The sequence below is a fragment of the Triticum dicoccoides genome, chromosome 5B (genome assembly GCF_002162155.2).
Source record: "Triticum dicoccoides isolate Atlit2015 ecotype Zavitan chromosome 5B, WEW_v2.0, whole genome shotgun sequence".
In the NCBI taxonomy this organism is placed as follows: domain Eukaryota; kingdom Viridiplantae; phylum Streptophyta; class Magnoliopsida; order Poales; family Poaceae; genus Triticum; species Triticum dicoccoides.
This window is the reverse complement of record NC_041389.1, coordinates 666,915,737-666,924,878: the sequence shown is the minus strand read 5'-3', so window position 1 is coordinate 666,924,878 and position 9,142 is coordinate 666,915,737.

Here is a 9,142-nt window from a genome sequence, read left to right as displayed (position 1 = left end):
ATATTTGGATAACGGAATCGTTCCGGGAGAAATCGGGATTTTTTCGGAGTACCGGGGGGTTACCGGAACCCCCCGGGGGTTAATGGGCCTACATGGGCCATGAGGGAGAAGAGGAAGGGCCGGCCAGGGCAGGACGCGCGCCCCCTCTCCCCCTAGTCCGAATAGGACAAGGAGGGGGGGGGGGGGGGCCCCCCTTTCCTCTTTTCCCCCCCCCCTTTCCTTCTCCACCAAGGCAAGAGGGGGGGAGTCCTACTCCCGGTGGGAGTAGGACTCCTCCAGGCGCACCCCTAGAGGGCCAGCCGCACCTCCCCCTTGCTCCTTTATATACGGGGGCAGGGGGCACCCCATAACACACAAGTTGATCTTTGTGATCGTTCCTTAGCCGTGTGCGGTGCCCCCTCCACCATATTCCACCTCGGTCATATCTTTGAAGTGTTTAGGCGAAGCCCTGCATCGGTAGAACATCATCATCGTCACCACGCCGTCGTGCTGACGGAACTCATCCCCGACACCCTGTTGGATCGGAGTCCGGGGATCGTTATCGAGCTGAACGTGTGCTGAACTCGGAGGTGTCGTATGTTCGGTGCTTGGATCGGTCGGATCATGAAGACGTACGACTACATCAACCATGTTGTCATAACGCTTCCACTTTTGGTCTACGAGGGTACGTGGACACACTCTCCCCTCTCGTTGCTATGCATCACCATGATCTTGCATGTGCGTAGGAATTTTTTTGATATTACTACGTTCCCCAACAGTGGCATCCGAGCCTAGGTTTATGCGTTGATGTTATATGCACGAGTAGCACACAAGTGAGTTGTGGGCGATACAAGTCATACTTCTTACCAGCATGTCATAATTTGGTTCGGCGGTATTGTTGGATGAAGCGGCCCGGACCGACATTACGCGTACGCTTACGCGAGACTGGTTCTACCGACGTGCTTTGCACACAGGTGGCTAGCGGGTGTTTGTTTCTCCAACGTTACTTGAACCGAGTGTGGCTACGCTCGGTCCCTGCAAAGGTTAAAACAACACTAACTTGATGAACTATCGTTGTGGTCTTGATGCGTAGGTAAGAACGGTTCTTGCTCAGCTAGTAGCAGCCACGTAAAATTTGCAAACAACAAAGTAGAGGACGTATAACTTGTTTTTGCAGGACATGTTGTGATGTGATATGGTCAAGATGTGATGCTATATTTTATTGTATGAGATGATCATGTTTTGTAACCGAAGTTATCAGCAACTGGCAGGAGCCATATGGTTGTCGCTTTATTGTATGAAATGCAAACGCCCTGTAATTGCTTTACTTCGTCACTAAGCGGTAGCGATAGTCGTAGAAGCAATAGATGGCGTAACGACAACGATGCTACGATGGAGATCAAGGTGTCGCGCCGGTGACGATGGTGATCACGACGGTGCTTCGGTGATGGAGATCACAAGCACAAGATGATGATGGCCATATCATATCACTTATATTGATTGCATGTGATGTTTATCCTTTATGCATCTTATCTTGCATTGATTGACGGTAGCATTTTAAGATGATCTCTCACTAAAAATTTCAAGAAGTGTTCTCCCTGAGTATGCACCGTTGTGAAAGTTCTTTGTGCTGAGACACCACGTGATGATCGGGTGTGATAGGCTCTACGTTCAAATACAACGGGTGCAAAACAGTTGCACACGCAAAATACTCAAGTTAAACTTGACGAGCCTACCATATATACAGATATGGTCTCAGAACACGGAGACCGAAAGGTCGAACGTGAATCATATAGTAGATATGATCAACATAGTGATGTTCACCATTGAAACTACTCCATCTCACGTGATGATCGGACATGGTTTAGTTGATTTGGATCACGTGATCACTTAGATGACTAGAGAGATGTCTGTCTAAGTGGGAGTTCTTAAGTAATATGATTAATTGAACTTAAATTTATCATGAACTTAGTCCTGGTAGTATTTTGCAAATTATGTTGTAGATCAATAGCTTGCGTTGTTGCTTTCATATGTTTATTTTGATATGTTCCTAGAGAAAATTGTATTGAAAGATGTTAGTAGCAATTATGCGGATTGGATCCGTGATCTGAGGTTTATCCTCATTGCTGCACAGAAGAATTATGTCCTTAATTCACCGTAGGTGACAGACCTATTGCAGGAGCAGATGCAGACGTTATGAACGTTTGGCTAGCTCAATATGATGACTACTTGATAGTTTAGTGCACCATGCTTAACGGCTTAGAATCGGGACTTCAAAGACGTTTTGAACGTCATGGACCATATGAGATGTTCCAGGAGTTAAAGTTAATATTTCAAGGAAATACCCAAGTTGAGAGATATGAAGTCTCCAACAAGTTCATTGGCTAAAAGATGGAGGAGAATCACTCAACTAGTGAGCATGTGCTCAGATTGTTTGGGTACTACAATCGCTTGAATCAAGTGGGAGTTAATCTTCCAGATAAGATAGTGATTGACAGAGTTCTCTAGTCACCATCACCAAGTTAGTAGAACTTTGTGATGAATTATAATATGCAAGGGATGACGAAAACGATTCCCGGGCTCTTCGTGATGTTGAAATCGACGAAGGTAGAAATCAAGAAAGAGCATCAAGTGTTGATGGTTGACAAGATCACTAGTTTCAAGTAAAGGGCAAAGGGAAAGAAAGGGAACTTCAAGTAGAATGAGAAGCAAGTTGTCACTCCCACGAAGAAGCCCAAAGCTGAACCAAAGCCTGAAACTGAGTGCTTACACTGCAAAGGAAATGGTCACTGGAAACGGAAATGCCCTGAATATTTGGTGGATAAGAAGGATGGCAAAGTGAACAAGGGTGTATTTGATATCCATGTTATTGATGTGTACTTTACTAGTGTTTATAGTAGCCCCTGAGTATTTGATACTTGTTCGGTTGCTAAATATTAGTAACTCGAAACAGGAGTTACAGAATAAACAGAGACTAGTTGAGGGTGAAGTGACGATGTGTGTTGGAAGTAGTTCCAAGATTGATATGATCATCATCACACTATCCCTACACTTTCGAGATTTGTGTAGAACCTAAATAAATGTTATTTGGCATTCGCATTGAGCATTAATATGATTTGATCATGTTTATTGCAATACGGTTATTCATTTAAAGTCAGAGAATAATTGTTGTTCTATTTACATGAATAAAACCTTCAATGGTCATACACCCAATGAAAATAGTTTGTTGGATCTCGATCGTAGTGATACACATATTCATAATATTGATGCCAAAAGATGCAAAGTTAATGATGATAGTGCAAGTTATTTGTGGCACTGCCGTTTGGGTCATATCGGTGTAAAGCGCATGAAGAAACTCCATAAAGATGGGTTTTTTGGAATCACTTGGTTATGAATCATTTGATGCTTGCGAACCGTGCCTTTTGGGTAAGATGACTAAAACTCCATTCTCCGGAACAATGGAACGAGCTACTGAATTATTGGAAATAATACATACCGATGTATGCGATCCGATGAGTGTTAAGTCTCGTGGCATGTATCGTTATTTTCTGACCTTCACAAATGATTTGAGCAGATATGGGTATATCTACTTGATGAAACATAAGTCTGAAACATTTGAAAAGTTCAAAGAATTTCAGAGTGAAGTGGAAAATCATCGTAACAAGAAAAATAAAGTTTCTACGATCTGATCATGGAGACGAATATTTGAGTTACGAGTTTGGCCTTCATTTGAAACAATGTGAAATAGTTTCGCAACTCATGCCACCTGGAACACCACAATGTAATGGTGTGTCCGAACGTCATAATCGTACTTTACTAGATATGGTGCGATCTATGATGTCTCTTATCGGTTTACCACTATCGTTTTGGGGTTATGCATTAGAGACAGATGCATTCACGTTTAATAGGGCACCATCTAAATCCGTTGAGACGACACCGTATGAACTATGGTTTAGCAGTAAACCTAAGTTGTCATTTCTTAAAGTTTGGAGTTGTGATGCTTATATGAAAAAGGTTTTCAACCTGATAAGCTCGAACCCAAATCGGAGAAGTGCGTCTTCATAGAATACCCAAAGGTAACTATTGGGTACACCTTCTATCACAGATCCGAAGGCAAGATATTTGTTGCTAAGATGGATCCTTTCTGGAGAAGGAGTTTCTCTCGAAAGAAGTGAGTGGGAGGAAAGTAGAACTTGATGAGGTAATTGTACCTTCTCCCTTATTGGAAAGTAGTTCATCACAGAAATCAGTTTCAGTGATTCCTACACAAATTAGTGAGGAAGCTAATGATGATGATCATGAAACTTCAGATCAAGTTACTACAGAACCTCGTAGGTCAACCAAAATAAGATCCGCACTAGAGTGGTACGGTAATCTTGTTCTGGAAGTCATGTAACTAGACCATGATGAACCTACGAACTATGAGGAAGCGATGATGAGCCCAGATTCCGCGAAATGGCTGGAGGCCATGAAATCTGAGATAGGATCCATGTATGAGAACAAAGTGTGGACTTTGGTGGACTTGCTCGATAATCGGCAATCCATAGAAAATAAATGGATCTTCAAGAAGAAGATGGACATTGATAGTAGTGTTACTATCTACAAAGCTCGAATTGTCGAAAAAAGTTTTTCGACAAGTTCAAGGTGTTGAATACAATGAGATTTTTCTCACTCGTATCGATGCTTAAAAGTCTGTCCGAATCATGTTAGCAATTACCGCATTTTATGATTATGAAATATGGCAGATGGATGTCAAAAGTGCATTCCTGAACGGGTTTCTGGAAGAGGAGTTGTATATGATGCAGCCAGAAGGTTTTTTCGATCCAAAGGGAGCTAACAATGTGTGCAAGCTCCAGCGATCCATTTATGGACTGGTGCAAGCCTCTCGGAGTTGGAATAAACGCTTTGATAGTGTGATCAAAGCATTTGGTTCTGTACAGACTTTTGGAGAAGCCTGTATTTACAAGAAAGTGAGTGGGAGCACTACATCCTTTCTGATAAGTATATGTGAATGACATATTATTATTTGGAAATGATGTAGAATTTTCTAGAAAGCATAAAGGAGTGTTTGAAAGGAGTTTTTCAAAGAAAGAACTCGGTGAAGCTGCTTACACATTGAGCATCAAGATCTATATAGATAGATCAAGACGCTTGATAAGTTTTTTCAATGAGTACATACCTTGATAAGATTTTGAAGTAGTTCAAAATGGAACAATCAAAGAAGGAGTTCTTGCCTGTGTTGCAAGGTGTGAAATTGAGTAAGACTCAAATCCCGACCACGGTAGAAAATAGAAAGAGAATCAAAAGTCATTCCCTATGCCTCAGTCATAGGTTCTATAAAAGTATGTCATGCTATGGACCAGGCCTATTGTATACTCTACCCTGGTTTGGCAAAGGAGTACAATAGTGATCTAGGAGTAGATCACTGGACATTGGTCAAAATTATCCTTAGTGGAATAAGAATATATTTCTCGATTATGGAGGTGACAAAAGGTTCGTCGTAAAGGGTTACGTCGATACAAGTTTTGGCACTGATCCAGATGACTCTAAGTCTCAATGTGGATACATATTGAAAGTGGGAGCAATTAGCTAGAGTAGCTCCGTGCAGAGCATTGTGGACATAGAATATTTGCAAAATACATACGGCTCTGAATATGACAGACCCGTTGACTAAACTTCTCTCACAAGCAAAACATGATCATACCTTAGTGTTCTTTGGGTGTTAATCACATAGCGATGTGAACTAGATTACTAACTCTAGTAAACCCTTTGGGTGTTGGTCACATGACGATGTGAACTATGGGTGTTAATCATATACATATATGAATATTGGTGTTAAATCACATGATGATGTGAACTAGATTATTGACTCTAGTGCAAGTGGGAGACTGAAGGAAATATGCACTAGAGGCAATAATAAAGTTATTATTTATTTCCTTATATCATGATAAATGTTTACTATTCATGCTAGAATTGTATTAACCAGAAACATAATACATGTGTGAATACATAGACAAACATAGTGTCACTAGTATGCCTCTACTTGACTAGCTCGTTTATCAAAGATGGTTATGTTTCCTAGCCATGGACAAAAGAGTTGTCATTTGATTAACGGGATCACATCATTGGGAGAATGATGTGATTGACTTGACCCATTCCGTTAGCTTAGCACTTGATAGTTTAGTATGTTGCTATTGCTTTCTTCATGACTTATACATGTTCCTATGACTATGAGATTATGCAACTCCCGTTTACCGGAGGAACACTTTGTGTGCTACCAAACGTCACAACGTAACTGGGTGATTATAAATGAGCTCTACAGGTGTCTCCGAAGGTACATGTTGGGTTGGCGTATTTCGAGATTAGGATTTGTCACTCCGATTGTCGGAGAGGTATCTCTAGGCCCTCTCGGTAATGCACATCACTATAAGCCTTGTAAGCAATGTGACTAATGAGTTAGTTGCGAGATGATGTATTACGGAATGAGTAAAGAGACTTGCCGGTAACGAGATTGAACTAGGTATTGGATACCGACGATCAAATCTCGGGCAAGTAACATACCGATGACAAAGGGAACAACGTATGTTGTTATGCAGTTTGACCGATAAAGATCTTCGTAGAATATGTGGGAGCCAATATGAGCATCCAGGTTCCGCTATTGGTTATTGACCGAGAATAGTTCTAGGTCATGTCTACATAGTTCTCGAACCCGTAGGGTCCGCACGCTTAAAGTTACGATGACAGTTTTATTATGAGTTTATATGTTTTGATGTACCGAAGGTTGTTCGGAGTCCCGGATGTGATCACGGACATGACGAGGAGTCTCAAAATGGTCGAGACATAAAGATTGATATATTGGAAGCCTATATTTGGATAACAGAATCGTTCCGGGAGAAATCGGGATTTTTCCGGAGTATCGGGGGGTTACCGGAACCCCCCTGGGGGTTAATGGGCCTACATGGGCCATGAGGGAGAAGAGGAAGGGCCGGCCAGGGCAGGCCACGCGCCCCCTCTCCCCCTAGTCCGAATAGGACAAGGAGGGGGGGGGGCGGCGCCCCCCTTTCCTCTTTCCCCTCCCCCTTTCCTTCTCCACCAAGGCAAGAGGGGGGAGTCCTACTCCCGGTGGGAGTAGGACTCCTCCACGCGCACCCCTAGAGGGGCGGCCGCACCTCCCCCTTGCTCCTTTATATGCGGGGGCAGGGGGGCACCCCATAACACACGAGTTGATCTTCGTGATCGTTCCTTAGCCGTGTGCGGTGCCCCCCTCCACCATATTCCACCTCGCTCATATCGTTGCAGTGTTTAGGCGAAGCCCTGCGTCGGTAGAAAATCATCATCATCACCACGCCGTCGTGCTGACGGAACTCATTCCCGACACCCTGCTGGATCGGAGTCCGGGGATCGTCATCGAGCTGAACGTGTGCTGAACTCGGAGGTGCCGTGCGTTCGATGCTTGGATCGGTCGGATCGTGAAGACGTACGACTACATCAACCACGTTGTCATAACGCTTCCGCTTTTGGTCTATGAGGGTACGTGGACACACTCTCCCCTCTCGTTGCTATGCATCACCATGATCTTGCGTGTGCGTAGGAATTTTTTTGAAATTACTACGTTCCCCAACAACGGGGTACAGGTAGACCCATAGTACGGAATGACAATAGTGGATATGAACAATCTTGGGTACACTAATGAACCGTTCGTCCTAGCCAATGATGTGGCACAGGTTATCTATGTGAAGGACATGTCTACCAAACCGAGAAAAAGAAAAAATAAGGAAGCGAATACATCATACGATGAGCCAAAGCGCCACATAGTTCTTTCAGGAAAAAGGGACATCATGGGAGTGGAGGGCAAGACAGTCATGTCTGAAGATTATGAAAAGTTTCATGAAATTCCTCCCATCAAAGTCAAGGCTGACCCAAGCATCCTAATAAATGATGAAGATTATCCATGGTTACGGTGCAATAAGGAAAGGACACAAGCGAAGAAAAAGTCAAGACTTTCTCCACAACTATTATGATGATACCATGCCAACTTTCAACCTTTTCATAGTTCATTTCAAATGCCTGTTGTAACAGATAAGTTTCCGTATGAAATCTTGATACTTCGAAAGAGATTGTCCGTTTTGTACATGTAGTGCATCCAGTTTTTGCCGTAACCCTCTCAACTTTCTTGCACATGCTATGTGGATGAAATGATGATACCATGCCAACTTCCAACCTTTTCAGAGTTCATTTGAAATGCTTTTCAATTTCAAGGTCTTATAGCTCAAAAAAAAACAGTAAATGCTTTTATAAAACTCTAATATCAAAAGGAATCAACTAAAAAGCTTTTATAAACCTCTAGTATTTTTTAAACTAAAATTATATAAAATTTATGCAACTAAAATTATCAAAGTATTTTCTGTTCAAAACATGAAAAGCATAAATAATTATCATAAAGAATTTTTTGTTAGAAACTTTAGTAGCAAAAAGAATTGTCATAAAGATTTTTTTGACAGAAACTAAAATAACAAAATCTATTTTTCAATATAATGATAAAACGCAGTAATATTAAATAGCAGGAAAAAGAATCACTCCAAATATATTTTTAGTTGCATAAAGATTATAATTATTCAAATTTGGAAACTAATGGAGTAACAGAAAGATTATAATTATTCTGAGCTAAAAGAAAAAAGAATAAAAAAATAAAGCAAAAATCAAAAGAAAATAAATAATTCAAAGCAAAAAATAAAACAAAAAAATAAAAAATAAGTGCCACCTAAAGGGCCACCATGGCCTGAATACGACTAGAAACCCAACAAAGGGCCAGGATTCAGGCCCACAATAGGCCCAATAGGCCCACAGCCACATATAGTGCGTTTAGACCCGTAAGCCTGCATTTGAGAGGAGCTCGAGAGGGCAGCGGGACTGGGCTTATAAACCACTCTTGAGCTCTCTCAGCTAGCGAGGTGAGACTAAACTTTTGTGCCGCGACGCTGGCAGCACAAGCCCTTTAGTCCCGGCTGGTGGCACCAACCGAGAGTAAAGGGGAGCATTGGTCCCGGTTGGGGGCACCAACCGGGACCAATGCCCCCCCTTTAGTCCCAGTTGGTGCCACCAACCGGGACCAAAGGCCTCTGCTTCCCGCCCTTTGGGCTGCTGAAAAGAGGCCTTTGGTCCC